The 16,086-nt window shown below is 35.1% G+C and overlaps 1 long non-coding RNA gene across 1 annotated transcript in view; it reads right to left on the bottom strand.

Moving 5' to 3' along the window:
• Window positions 1-2,160: 2,160 nt before the first annotated feature.
• The window catches only part of LOC144320118 (uncharacterized), a 43,533-nt gene continuing 29,607 nt past the window's right edge, over window positions 2,161-16,086 (bottom strand). The window contains exons 4-5 of the long non-coding RNA XR_013385701.1: window positions 8,038-8,155; window positions 2,161-2,385 (exon numbers count right to left, since the gene is read on the bottom strand). This is a non-coding gene — a long non-coding RNA (uncharacterized LOC144320118). The remainder of the gene's footprint in view (window positions 2,386-8,037; window positions 8,156-16,086) is intronic.

Raw genomic sequence — 16,086 nt, 5'->3', positions numbered from 1 at the left:
TGAAGAATAACAAACAGTTGAGGCTAAATCGTGCTATGATCCTGTACTGTAAAATACAAGCAACCCCACAGCCTTTCACATCCCTTCCCATTTCCTTCCTTTTCAGTTCAAACAGACAATTTTCTTGCTGGAGTGACCAATTAAGTCCATGGTTCACACATTCATACTAATCTCATGGTTGGTTGACCATACCCTTAGTGTTCTCTCAAACACGCTTTCTCATTTTGCAATTCAGAGAGAATTGTCCAAATCTTTAAGATCTAATTCCTTTTTGCTGAAAATTGTTTCAACTCATTCATTTCCTCTTTTATTTGACTATAAATAATCAGGAGACACATCACTCCTTCAACGTTTTGCTTAGAAAATCTCTTCATGTAGGAGTGCCTGGGTGGCTCAGTGGGTTAAATGTCCAACTCTTGATTTCAGCTCAGGTCATGATCTTTCATGGGTAGTGGGATAGAGCCCCACATTGGGCTCCCCCTTCACTGGGGAGTTTGCTTGAAGATTCTCTCCCTCTGTCCTTCCCCACAAACTCACATGCTCTCTAAAATAATCTTTAAACCAAAATCATTGTGTATGGTGTAAGAGAATGGTCTAGTTTCATTCTTGTGCATGTGGATGTCCAATTTTCCAAGCACCATTTATTGGAGAGACTATCTTTTTTCCAGTGAATAGTCTTTCCTGATTTGTCAAATATTAGTTGACCATAAAGTTGAGGGTCCACTTCTGAATTCTCTATTCTGTTCCATTCATCTATGTGTCTGTTTTTGTGCCAGTACCACACTGTCTTGATGACCACAGCTTTGTAGTACAACCTGAAATCTGGCATTGTGATGCCCCCAGCTATGGTTTTCTTTTTTAATATTCCCCTGGCTATTTGAGGTCTTTTCTGATTCCACACAAATATTAAGATGATTTGTCCCAACTCTCTGAAGAAAGTCCATGGTATTTTGATAGGGATTTCATTAAATATGTAAATTGCCCTGGGTAACATTGACATTTTCACAATATTAATTCTTGGTGAATTAATTCTTGGTGCTTTCTAATTAATTCTTCCAGTCCATGAGCATGAAATATTTTTCCAACTTTTTGCGTCTTCTTCAATTTCTTTAAGAAGTGTTCTGTAGTTTTTAGGGTATAGATCCTTTACCTCTTTGGTTAGGTTTATTCCTAGGTATCTTATACTTTTGGGTGCAATTGTAAATGGGATTGACTCCTTAATTTCTCTTTCTTCAGTCTCATTGTTAGTGTATAGAAATGCCACTGACTTCTGGACATTGATTTTGTATCCTGCCACACTGCTGAATTGCTGTATGAGTTCTAGCAATCTTGGAATGGAGTCTTTGGGTTTTCTATGTACAGTATCATGTCATCTGCAAAGAGGAAGAGTTTGACACTGTTGGTAGGAATGTGAACTGGTATAGCCACTCTGGAAAACTGTGTGGAGGTTCCTTAAACAGTTAAAAATAGATCTGCCCTGACCCAGCAATTGCACTGCTGGGAATTTACCCCAAAGATACAGATGCAGTGAAACACCGGGACACCTGCACCCCAATGTTTATAGCAGCAACGTCCACAACAGCCAAACTATGGAAGGAGCCTCGGTGTCCATCGAAAGATGAATGGATAAAGAAGATGTAGTCTATGTATACAATGGAATATTACTCAGCCATTAGAAACAACAAATACCCACCATTTGCTTCGACATGGATGGAACTGGAGGGTATTATCCTGAATGAAATAAGTCAATCAGTGAAGGACAAACATTATATGGTCTTATTCATTTGGAGAATATAAAAAATAGTGAAAGGGAATAAAGGGAAAAGGAGAGAAAATGAGTGGGAAATATCAGAGAGGGAGACAGAACATGAGAGACTCCTAACTCTGGGAAACGAACAAGAGTGGTGGAAAGGGAGGTGGGCGGGGGGTGGGGGTGACTGGGTGACGAGCACTGAGTGAGGCACTTGATGGGATGAGCGCTGGGTGTTATGCTATATGTTGGCAAATTGAACTCCAATAAAAAGAAATTTTTAAAAATGTCCTCAGATAAATACACTATTTCATTGTTTTCAAGTTCTACCTTCCACAAAACACTAGGACACAAACACAATCCAATCAAGTTCTTTGCTATTTTTATAACAAATATTTCCTTTCCTCTAGTTTCCAATAACATGCTTCTCATTCTTGTCAGAGTGGACTTTACCATCCATTTTTCTACCAACATTCTGTTACAGACCACTTGGTGCTTTCTAAGAAGACTAAAGTTTTCTTTGTAGCTCTCCTCTCTTCTTTCTAAGCTCCCACTATTAAGTCCATTCATGGCAATGTTGGCTTTTTCTCGCAGAGCCCTGTTCCAGGTTGCTGACTGCAAACTTCTCATTATATCTATACAGAGAAAAAAAAAAAGTAGAAAAAATCTCTCTCATGATTCTTATCCATGGACACTAATCCTATTCAATGTAGATATTCTCCCTCATGACTTCATCTAATCCTAATTATTTCCCAAAGACTCCTACTTTCTAATACCATCACACTAGGGAGTAAGATTTCAACAAGAATTTGGGCAGTGGGGAGTAGAACACATTCAATCCATAAGAAACATCTAGTAAACAGGATATTTTAACATTAGAAAAAAATGTATAAATGTAATTCACCAGATTAACATGTTAAAAGAAAAATCCATATGGCCCTTGCTTTGGAAAACAATCTATCAGGAAACTAGGGATATTAAGGAATATCCTTAATCTTACAAAGTGCAACCAAAAGAAGCCTACATTAGATTCAAGAACATTCCCTTTAAAATGAAGGGAAAAAACCCAAAGGTATATATTGATCATCACTTTTATTTAGCATTTTACTATAGAATCTAACCAATAAGATTATGCAAAGTGGTACAGCCAATTTAGAAGAAAGTTTGGCAGTTTCTTACAAAGCTAAACATAGTCTTATCATATGATCCAGCACATACTCCTATATATTTACCCAACTGATCTGAAAATTTAAGCCCACACAAAAAATCTACACACAAATGTTTATAGAGGTTTTCTCATAACTGTCAAAAACTGAAAGAACATGGATGTTGTTCAATGGGTAGATGAATTTTGGTATACCCATACAATGGAATATTGTATAGCAATTAAAAATATTGAGCTACCAAGCCATACAAATACATGGATGAGGCTTAAATGCATATACCCAAGTGAAAGAAGCCAGTTTGAAAAGGATATGTGTATTATGATTACAATTATATGATGTAGTGGGAAGATTTAAAAACTTGATAAACAGATAGGTGGTTTCCAGTGGCTAAGGGGGAGGGAGCAGATTGACTAGATGAAACGTAGGAAATCTTTCAGGGTGGTAAAACTATTCTGCAGGACACTGTAATGGTAGCTACATGACACACTTTGTTTAGTTAAAGTACAAAGACATCACAGAATAAAAGAGCAAATCTTAATACATACAAATATTAAAATAATTTAGGAAGTCAGGAATCCTAGGATGGAATGTTCATGTGACAAAAAGAATCCAGGTATATTAGAAATATATGAAACAACTTCAGTGAAAGGTAAAAGGTTATGACCTAAGTAACACTGGAAAAGAAATAGGCTCTGTCAGAATGAAAAAAAGAACCAGTGCTCACTTTGGCAGCACATATACTAAAAGAAAGAAAAAAAAAACCATATATAAGTTCTATAGTTAATAAAATTAGTTAATAAAATTATTTTTCATGGAGCAACAAGTTAATAATTCTGAAGCCACTATTCATGTATATTATAGACCTGAACAATTAAACAAATGAATATAGAAGCCAGATTTCTCACTGTTACAGTGGACAGTAACAAGATAAACAAAGGAAGAATGTTAGATTTATCTATGGGGTAATTAGAATTGGAGATACCAGTATGAACTCATGTTCCACTTAATATAGATACAGATAATTAAATTCTTATGTATATATTCAAAGGTTGGTATGCACATGTATCTCTTTGATCTGTCAGCTGAGAGGGTCTAGAAGTAATGATTCTCAGTAGCAATGAGTATACCTAATGCCTACATCTTGATTTCCAGTATCATTCTTCATTCTCCAATAAATATACAAAGTTAACTTGGAGCAGATTGTAGTGCCAAAAAAAGCAAGTGCTAAAAAATAAAATACATAAAATAAGAATATAACTTGGAACAATGTGAACAACAAAATAAATTTAGTATTAGATTATAAAACAAAGTATCCCTGAGTCCACAACTATGCAAATAAATGATTGCATAAATAAATAAATGGGGTACAAGAGATTTCCTGTGCAGAATTCCAAATAATTTGTGTAGATATTTTACCCTAAAGGAAGACATGCATAACTCTGTGTGCACATTGCACATCTGCACATAGGGACTTCCTTCTAAAGGGTGCAATAACATACCATTCTCAGTATAAAACAAATCAAATGGGCAAAAAGGTCAGGATATTAAGATTTAAACCACATAATCAACAAGATGAATCTTTTTCATATCAAATTTTATGCTTTGATAGTAGACATTACACCTTCTCAGGTGCACATAGCACATTCTCAAAAGTTGATCATATATTCAACCACAAAGAAAACATCATTAAGTTCTATAAAGAAGATATATTAGAAACAATCCTCTCTGATCACACTACCATAAAGTTAGAAATTATAAATAAAGAGGAAAAAATTGTCCTTTATTTTGGAAATTAAAAAACTTTAAATCTTCTATTAAGTAACTCTTAAATAAAAGGAAAACCTAAAACAGAATTACAGAATTTCTTTTAGAATAATAAAAATACTACTTAGCAAAATCTGTGGAATATATTTTAAAAAGTGAAAAGAGAAAAATTCAGAGTCTGAAACACTTATCAATAAAAAGAAAAGAATTAAAATAAGCTAATTAAATTCTCATCTCAAAAACCTAGAAAAATGACAATGAAGCAAACCAAAGGAATCTGCAAAGAAGGAAATACTAAAGGTAAAAGTAAAAACAAGGTACAGAATAGAAAATAGAAGATTTAACTAATAAATCAAAATCTTAAAAAAAATAACCAACACACAAGCCACTAGTTAACTTAATCCAGAAAAAAATGAGAAAGTACAAACATACAAAATATGAAATTGCAAGGAAATATAACCATGAAATAGAAGAAATGTTTTAAAATCATGTGTGTTTTAAGAAGCTCTATGGAAATAAATTTGCAAATATACGAAATGGATTGTTTTTTAAGGACAGTTTATGAAAATAGTCCAGTTAGTGATAGAAAGTTTAAAGAGATGGATTTCCATAGAAGAAAAAAAAGCAAAGAAATGGCTATACACAAATTAAGCACCAGGCCCTGATGGCTTCACAAGGGAGTTCTGCAAAATATTTAATGACCAGGGAGTAATGCTCCACAACATGTTCCAGAACATTGATAATAAAAAAAGTTCCAATTCTTTTTATGTAATAAGAACACTGATGATCAAGATAATTAAGATTGTACAAACAAAAGCTCCTAGTTACAATATTAGCCAAAAGAATACAGCATAGTAATATGAAAACAATATTCCATGGCCAAGTTTGTTTTTTTTCCAGGAATATAAAGTTGGCTCAATTTCAGGAAAAAAAAATTTTATGATACCATATTAATACATCCAAAAAAACTTTATTCTCATTAATGGAGAAACTTTTTTTTTTAAGATTTTATTTATTTATTCATGAGAGACACAGAGAGAGAGAGAGACAGGCAGAGGGAGAAGCAGACTCCATGCAGGAGCCTGACATGGGACTCGATCCCAGGTCTCCAGGATCACACCCCAGGCTACAGGCAGCACTAAACTGCTGCGCCACCAGGGCTGCCCTAAAGAAACTCTTTAACAGATGCTAATACACATTCTTGGTAAAAATCACTCAACTAAATAGAACTCAACACATGTTTTCTTAAAATGAGTATTGAGAATATTCATGGATGCCCACAAACTATAGCACTCTTTAACATTTTCTAAAGGCCAATGCAATCAGATGAGAGAAAACACAAAGAGGCATAAGAGTTGGAAAAAAAAAAAAAAGAAACTATTGCTATTTGCAGACAATATGATTATATACCCAGACAGTCAAAGACAAAGCTAATTCAAAAAAACTGAGAAAATAAAATTAACATGTAGACATCAAGAGCTTTTATAAACACAAAAGGTAATCAGAACATATAATGCCAAAGAAAGCCTCATTTATCATAGCAAAAAAGGAAATAAGACACCTAGAAATAAACAAGAAACATACAAAATTTATATAAAGAAAACTTAACACTTTTGAGATATACTTGAATAAATGGACATTCTTAGTTCCTGAGTCATCTTTCTTATACTAATAAAAATTCAATTAATACAGTTCTGAAATACGAGTTCTCACCAAACAGATTGGTAAAGGTTTTAAAAAACAACAAATTGTTTGCAATGTTATGGAAAAACAAATTTGAAAAATCTGTATGAAACAGATTTTTTTTAGGAACATATCCCATTAGTTTAGGAAAATGATCCCATTAGTGATAGAAAGTTTAAACAGACAAATTTCCACAGAAGAAAAAAAAGCAAACACAAACTGCTACACACAAAATAAGCACCAAGCCCTGATGGTTTCACAGGGGACTTGCCAAATATTACTGGTAAAAAATGTAAAATGGTGTGTCCTTACAGAAGATAATGTGGCAACATGTAACCAAAAACTTTACATGAAAAAAATTTATATTTGGGGAATCTAGGTGAAGGATTTGAAGGAACCCTTTGTACTATTCTTATAGCTTTTCTGTAAATCTGAAATTACATCAAAATTAAAAATTAGAGGAAAACATTGCTCTGGATGCTCTTGAAAACTGACTATAAGGAGGAAAGATACGAGAAGAGAGTATTTGCTGTATTTCAACCAGGATAGTCACAGCAGAGATGACGGGAATAAGATTATTTGAAGCTGTATATCTTGAGGATAGAATTGTCACCATTTCCTCAAAGGTTAGAGGTAGGGTGGGAGAGATTGAGATGAGTCAAGGGTAATTCTAGTATTTTTTGCCTGGGCAGATGGAGTTACCATAAACTAAAATAAGAAAGAAATTGGTGGTACAAATTTGGAAGATAAGTTCAGCTTGGGACATATTAATCATGAAATGTTTATTAGATATTTAGATGGCAATGTGAGTACCACACTTAATGCTTGCTATAGCTTGCATCTGCCCAGTACTCCACATATTCTGAGACTTTGATGTACAGAAGAACAGAGAAGACAAGGAAAGAGGGAGACTTTGCCTTCCCAGTGAGGCCCACAAATATTAAGAAGATATTTATTTCAATAATACCTTCATCAAACATTTATCCTCCTGCTTTTCCTTGCTTTATATTGATTAACAGACTTCTTTGGCCACATACTCTTAAACCTAGTGATTCCCCACCCATTTCATATAAACTGAGAGTATAGAACTAAGGCCACTGTCCATTTTTCTATTCTAGTAAATCAGGGTTGACTAAGAATGAAGTGCTTATATTTTGGAAGCTGCTTTAATTCTTTCAATAGTGAATAGCTATTAAGACCACACTAGCACCAATTGGGAAACCTGACATTTTCAGTGTGATGAAAGCTTAGACCTAGATTATGCCAGCATAGGGTTGAATTTATTAATTCAAGCTTTTAATAATCTTTAATTTCTCAGTGAAAATGTCTTTTTTCAGTGAAAATATTTTCAGTGAAAACGTCTTTACCATTCAGTGCATTTTGCCGTATGAATTACTTAAATAGTATCTAAGTCTACTCTGGCATTATGTCCAAGTGCTCCACCATAGGCATCTATCAGGCAGCCATTAAATGCAGAAGACTTCTTCAGTAATTAACAGAAACACCAATGGACTATGGTATATTTAAACGGAGAAACAAGAAAATACATCTTTCCAATCAATGCCTAGTGTGGTGACAGAGTCATGCCTGACACTCTTGTACTCTTCAAGTATGACTTCTTTTAAGACCTTATATCGAGACAACGATCTATGAACGCTAAGCATTATCACTTACCAAGAAAATGCTTCTTTTTTCCTGTCCCAATTTACAATAGTTCTGGACTCCAAATTAACCTTAAATAGGGGGGAGATGCCCTCCAGAGATCAATGTAGATAACTATTTCAGTTTTAACCTGAATAAAGAAAAATTTTAATATGGCATATTTCTAAAAGATACATATTGCAAATATGCACTCATAAGCCCATCTTTTGCTACCCCAGTACACATTTGTTTAAAATGTGTTTAAATATTGGGCACCTTTGTGGCTCAGTCAGTTAATTGTTCAACTTTTGATTTCAGCTTAGGTCATGATATCAGGGTTGTGAGATAGAGCCCCAAATTGGCCTCCATAGGGGTTGTCTGCTTAAGATTCTCTCTTCTCTTTTTCTTCTACTCCTCCCCCTCCTCTCTAAAAAATATAATAAAATGAATCATATGTGTTTAAATCCTTCCCTTTTTCTGTCTTACAAGTGTGTGACACACATGTTTTTCAGAGTTCACTTACCCCTTGGAAATCTAGGTATGACTGGCTCAAAGTGCTGCTAATTCTCTACTTTGTAAGGATGAAAACCTTCTTAGCGATTTCTGCTAACTTCTGTGGGGTGTAATTTTTCCTGTTGGGTCTCTGACTCCAGATTTTGCATACAATTCTGCAGTATATATTTAGGCTTCCCACCAAGTTCCACAAGCACTGTATCTACTCTGAGCACAGACCTGGCAATACAAATAAGTAGCCCTGGACACATAAACCTGTGGGTTTCAGTTCAGTGAGGGAGGAGGGGTTGGGGTTGGAATCGAGAAAAACTGAGCCTAATTAACCTGGAGTTGGGGGCAGTATAGAGTGGTAGGTAAATTAAATGCAGTGAATGCACAAGATAAAGCACGGGAAGAAAGAAGGGAGGTTAGGAGGGAAGAAGGAAGGAGGCTAGGGGGCCAGAGAAGGAGAGGAAAAGAAATGGAGGAAGGAAGGTAGAAAGAAGGAAAGGAGGGGAAAAAATCAAATAAAGGAGCAAGAAAAAGGGTATTATGAGGATTTACATGCCAAGTGGGAAAGCTGTCATATTGTATAAGTGGACAGCAAACCACTGACAGGCAGGCTCAGGAGTCCCAACAATGTGGAGTAAGATAGTGAGCTGCCCAGATCATATATGGGGCAGGATCTGTAATCAAAGCTAACTTCATATTTGTGTAGAAAATGTAATTCAAGTGTTTAACATACTATTAGTATATTCAATTGTTTCGATTCTGTATTATCCATCCTGTTTGTTTTAAGATCTAATAACCTTAACCACATACTATACATATCAAAAATAATCCTACCAGCCACTGAACAGAAACTCAATGGGAAAAAGAAAACCTGAACTCAACTTATTAGGTAAAGTGGCAAGGCCAGGCATTTACAGAATCTGAGTTCCCCATGACTGCTATACTAGCATAATACATAATACATGCATTTTTTTGAATAAAGCAGCCATCACATTATTCTCTCTGGACTATACACAGGAATAACTGCAGCAGAAGTCTAAAATCACATCTCCCCCGTAGCACCCTGCTTTCTCTGTTACCATGACAACTCTAGAGAGAATGAAATAAGGTTTCAAGATATCATCAAATTCATTGATTTTTTTTTAAATCAGGTTATGTATTTCATGAATAGCAAATCCTGAGTACCGAGTTAAAATTAAATTAGAATATATTGCTTGAATTATCTCATTATACATATTCAAGTAAGAGACTTCACAATCTAGAATTCAAAAGAACTGTATCCCTAGAGTTGCTAAAATAAGTCTAGTATCCTCTTCATTATGTTTCCACAATGAACATTGAATCATCTGAATGGAAAAGATGAAGGGACTCTACTGTCTGCAAAGACAATGAGCTGTCACTTTCTATTACCAGCTGCAGTCTAGAAAACAGCTGTTCAATAACCAGGTATCAAGCTCAGTATTTTGATACATTATTTAAATGATAAACAGTATTCAGATATTTGGCAAAAAAATACACAATACAAGTAGGAACAAATTGCAAGTAAATAGCCTTGGGAAATATCAATTAATAGATAACAAATAAATACATCAAAGCATAAACGTGTAATATTATTGCCTGATAGTTAACGCTGCCCTTGTTAGGCTTAGGAGAAATCTACAAAAAGCAATTTTACTGAAAAATTTACTTTGGACTTAAAAATACATTTCATGTTCTCCATCAATCCCTAGAATAGTATCTGCCATATTTTTGCATCAATTTATCAATATTTGGTATGTCTAGTGTCAATTTTTAATACCTTATAAAAACAATGTATATGTCCATTTCAATGAAAAATCTAATGTTTGTTTCTTTTGTGTTCTTTGCTTTTTAGGATTGGGTCAACTTTCTGTAAGTCTAGGCTCATTTGTTTGACAATCTACTTCATAGGCTAGGCATTGTGGGACTTACGACAGTTAAAGGCTTTTAGCTGCCTCACTTCATAGGTGAGAATTTTTATGTGAGTGTGAAAGGAGGTCAGTTTGTAAGATGCACTTAGGAGAATTTAAGTGGGATGGCATGTAAGAGAAAAACATTCCCTGGTTCTTTATAAAATAATAATGAGATTTTATTTATGGCCTATGTATTTATAGTTCAGGGTGAATCTAAAATGACTAAGTATTCTTATTTTGAGAAATAGAACAATAGTAAATAAGTCTCAATATCTGGAAACAATGTGATTTGATGGTTTCCCACACTGTATCCCCTAATTTGGGAGCACAGCAAAAATTGGTATAGTCAAATATTAAGGAATATGTCTCCCCAAAATTCATAGGTTGAAGTCCTAATTCCACAGTACCTTAGAGTGTGACTGTATTTGAGATAGAGCCTTTAGAGAAGTAATTAAGTTTAAATGAAGTCACAAGGATTGAGCCTTAATCTGACTGGTATTCTTTTAAGAAGAGACATCAGAGATGTTGGCAGAGATAAAGGTCAAGTGAGGACACAGCAAGAAGGTAGCTGTCTACAAGCCAAGGACAGAGGCCTCAATAGAAACAAACCTTCTGACACCTTGATCTTAGACTTCTAGCCTCCAGAACTATGGGAAAACAAATTTCCACCATTTAAACCATCCAATGTCTGGCATTCCATTATGTCAGCCCTAGCAAGCCAATACACGAATTCTGAGAAATTATAATCAATTCAAATCACTTTATTTGGGGGGATTTTATGTCCAAGCATCTCAACTCAGGGAATAGTGCAGAGAAAAGCCTATACATTTTATCAATCTCTGCCAAGTTAGAGATAAATGAATTTATCTATCTTCAAAGGTAAGAACCAAGATCAAGAGCCTCTGTTTGGATTCCTTCTTCCTGGAATCTCTTGGATGGAGTCTATACAATTGCTATAGTAAAAGAGTAGCCTAAACAACTTGGACCTTGAAAATCACTTTATAAACAGTTAAATGTGTGATATTATTCGGAAGTTGGTTAAATCTCTACAATTTGCAAAAAAGGGGAGGTGGGGCAAGAGAAGTTGCTCTGTTTAGATACTATTTAAGGTACTAGCAAAATCTACCATAGCCCATAAGTTGCTGTGTCATTAACCATTTTTCAGCTATTTTAGGGGAAGTGAATACATAGGATTCCCATCATACTTATATGAAGATCTTAATTGAAAAGATTATGGAATGTTAAAAAAAAAAAAAGGACAGAAATACAAAGGAAACAGTAATAGAAGTAGAGTCCATTCCTGCCCTGGGAATACAGGCATATTGTTTCTGTACTGAAAACCTAGATAAAGAAAACTTATAGATATAAAAACCTTAGAAACTACCTCAATCATCTCTAATTTCTGCCAGTTTGTGTAGAGGGACCACTCCTCCCACTTGGGGTGATTTAGTCTTAGGGTTATACATAGATATTGTCAATAAATCACTTTTTGCTGGAACACAAAAGATTGTCTCTGCTTAATTTCAACCAGCTCAATCCCCACAAGTATTAATTCAGAAATTTTCTAAATTTCCACTCTCATGTTTTACCCAAAAGTTTTACCCAAAAGTCAAGTCAGAAAGATATTTAGGAAATGATGGATTTTAGACTCAAACTGCCCTTTAAACAGACACTGATGGCCATAAGCAGTGACCATTTCCAGGTGCATTCTCTCCCCCAAAAACATGGCCATGGTTTCCACCTCCCACCAGCCCAATGATATATTAGCCAACTGTACCAATTCATAGCTGTTACTTCTGAGGGACAGGAGAGGATGTGGAAAGTAGGGTGAAAGAATAATTCAGGAAGCATGAAAGATGCATTGGAATTAAATAGGCTTTTATTTAGTCGCATACTTAGTTAAGCATGAATTTGAGAAATTATGTGCACTACACGTTTTAGCTTTTAGGCTAAAGAGAAGGAAATATTCACAAATATTCAATTACTATGGCAATATTTCTACCTCTCAGTTAGAAGAACCCTGATTTAGGACATTTTGTGCATTACCATGTGCAGGGGGCCTCCTGAGCAAGAACTTTCAGTCTTGCTAGCTGAATTCACATAGGCTATTACTATTAGTATAGTTCAACAAACATCCAGTGTGCCTCTACTACATACCTGGGCTACATTCTAGGGATTCAAAGATAAATACCACAAGATGTGGCATGCTGAAAGCCAGCCAGCATATGCATCTGTAGAAATATACTGGAAAAATCTCTCTATATATAGTCCTTTCTCAAGATTTCTCATAAGCCATTCTCATCTTCTGTCTCTCCTCCACTTCATTAGGTTGTGCATATTAAAATTTCCAGGGAGAGAGTCTATACTTAGTAGTTGTATTTTAAATAACTATTTTGAAATACTGAATCACAAGTCTCTTATTAATATTTAGGAAATAGTCTATCCATGACACTTGAAACCTAGCCATAAACAGATGACTCATGCATGAATGAGTGAAGTGAATAAATAAATGAATTGACAGACTCGTGAATCATCTTTAGGTAGATCAATTCCTGAACACATGGCTCCTCCTATCTATATTGGTTTCCCCTGGCTTCAGTGTCAGAGAATGGTGACTTATGGGCTTGTCCATATGGGAGTGGTTGATGGAGAACTCCATCATCTTGAAACCAATGAACCTCTTACACAGATACAGAATAACTTAGAAGATTTAGAAAAAAAAAAATCTTTGGCTCTTTTTCCCTAGCCTCATTGTGTTATTCAGTCAAAGGACAATATAAAATACGAACTATCCCAAAACACAAAGAAAACTGTGTGGTGCCTATGAATAGCCACACTGGGAAACACACTGTATTGGCATCTTTTGAACAACAAAAACGCAAGGTTGAAAAGGTAACTGTTACTTTAAGCTTGGTGTTAATAACAACAAAGTCCTTGTTATTAAGCCCTTGCACTTTGTGTCTGGTCACTCACCTCTCAGCATAATTATTCAGATTGCCTGGTGCTGATAGAATAAAGACAACACTTCCTGCTTAAGTCGAAGGTCCTTCTCAATCTGGTCCTCATCTGCCATTTCATCTTCCCTCCTTAACCTCTGACAGGAACCATTACTCCCCACATGGCTGAGGTACCAGGGTTGGTCAACTCTGCTGATAACATTAACTGTACATAAAGGTTTTCCAACTCCTTTGCACCTATTCCTACAATAGCTGTTCTCTGAGGATCACAAGAATTCTTATCTCCCATTGACAGTTCATAGTATTGTGTCCAGCTCAACTCTGAGTTCTTAGTCTCTCTACTCTCTGGACGACAATTTTGACAAACAAATCATCCTGCCTGTGGCATTTCTTGTCTCAAAAGTGCCAGGTATTTTTATTCTGAATGACTTACCTTCTAAAATGCACAGATCCTAGTTTTCCTAAATCAGTCCACAGAAAATTTGTGAGTGCAGAAGTATAAATGTTTTAAAAATATTTTATCTTGAAATAAGCAAAAACTATCTCTTGAATCCTAAAAAAAGAAATCAAATATTTTTATCCCTTGAAAAACTATTGGAATGGAGGAGTCAAATCTTCTGTCTTCTGTTGCTTTTGCTGTACTTATCTGCCCAACACTGGATTTCTTTATAGATATACTTATGACATTTTTATGGTTCCCCATTAAGGTTATAAATCTCCTTAAGATCAGTATCTGAAATCTCCTATTTCTTTAGAATATGCAAAGTGACACACAGCAACCATTCAATAACTACTGATCCTGGTCAAGTGATTTAACCATGAAATTTGAGTTTCCCTATTTTAAAAACATATGATCCTATATAGCTATTAAAAACAGCAAGCTCTGCCTGAATGATACCAATATGCATCTGGCACATAAATGGCATTCACAAAGTATTGTGGAAGGAAAAAAGGGAGGCAAAGTGGTGGGAAGGAAGGAGGGAGAAAGATGCTAGGACTTCTAGTTTATGGTGCAGAATATAAATTGTACATTAATGCTATTAAGCACTGTTATCAGGTGCAGGTACAAACAGAATACATAACATTTCCAGAGTCTAGAGATATAGATCCCCCTACTCTTTGTTTTCTGTTTGTATTCAGCTAATATTTATTAAAATACATAATGTCACTTTTTTCTCCTGTCCCCCATCTACTTAGATATCAGCAAAACTATTTTCCTTTTACCTATAGTACCAGAAACATTCAAAGTAACCATATTTTACTACCAACAATAACAACATTTAACAAATAACACTTTGCATTAGGAAAAAAAATCAACAAAAAATGCCAAATTGCTGAATAGCTGATGTAAATTATTAGAAGCCAAAAACATGCTGAAAATTTGTAACTATGCCCAGAGCTACATTTAAGCAAAAGATTCATTACTTTTACTTTGAAGAAAAAGCTTCAAAATCAGCAAAGCAAAGAAAGTCAGCTGAACCTTTCTCTGAATTATTTGGCAAATAGCACATTTAGTAATATTTTGTACACAAATGATGTCACTTTTCCAAGGTGCTCAAAATATTTTGCAAACAGCCAGGCAGCTTCAGAGTATCCTGATTAAACCAATAGCAGTATTTATACCTTTCCATAGGAATAAAACTCAATGTCCGTAGTAATCAAATTATGTAGACAGAGTCCTTTTCACCCCTGACCACTCCCATCTATTCTATAGGTCTTTTCCAGATCCTGCCCTAAAACGGAAACTGATTTTCCTACCTGGGATTTCCTGTAAAAGATAAAAGAGCAAACTTAGGCATGTCTGGCTGCCACTCAGGAATAGATCGATTTGAAAGGTAAGATTAAGGACATTTTCAGCTGAAACAAACTACAGCTGGCTTTATAGATAACAATTACTCACTGATAATTGTGGTGTACTGCTTCCAGGGACATCCACAATCCCTCATAGCTTTCCAGGTCTCAGAAGAAATAACTGGCAGCCTCTTTTCCATGACATGGTAAAATAGAATTTTTATAAACGCACTCAAAATTGATTTCTGATAGCAAATAAGCATATAAAAAGATGCTTCACATCATATGTTGTCAGAGAAATGAAAATTAAAATGAGATATTACATACCTACTATATGTTCAAAATCTAGAACACTGACCACCAAATGCAGGTGAGCAGCAGAAACTATTTATAATGTTGATGGGAATGTAGAATGGTCTAGTACTTTGGAAGAAAGTTTGGTCGCTTCTTAAAAACCTAAATATACGGGCAGCCCGGGTGGCTCAGCGGTTTAGTGCGCCTTCAGTCCAGGGCATGATCCTGGAGACCTGGGATCGAGTCCCACATCAGGCTCCCTGCATGGAGCCTGCTTCTCCCTCTGCCTGTGTCTCTGCCTCTCTCTCTGTGTGTCTCTCATTAATAAATAAATAAAAACTTTAAAAAAAAACAACTTAAATATACTTTTATCATATAATCAAATAATCATACTCCTTGGTATTTACCCAAAGGAACTAAAGACATATGTTCACACAAAAACCTGCTCATGGATATTTATAGTAGTTTTATTCATAATTGCCAAAACTTGGAAGCAACCAAGTCATCCTTCAGTAGGTGAATGGGTGCATACAGACAACAGAATATTATTCAGCACTAAAAAGAAATGAGCCATCAAGTTATGAAAAGACAAAGAAGAATCAAAG

The sequence above is a fragment of the Canis aureus genome, chromosome 9 (genome assembly GCF_053574225.1).
Source record: "Canis aureus isolate CA01 chromosome 9, VMU_Caureus_v.1.0, whole genome shotgun sequence".
NCBI classification, from domain to species: Eukaryota; Metazoa; Chordata; class Mammalia; order Carnivora; family Canidae; genus Canis; species Canis aureus.
The sequence above is the reverse complement of the archived record's forward strand: the minus strand, read 5'-3'. Positions and strand labels throughout refer to the sequence as shown.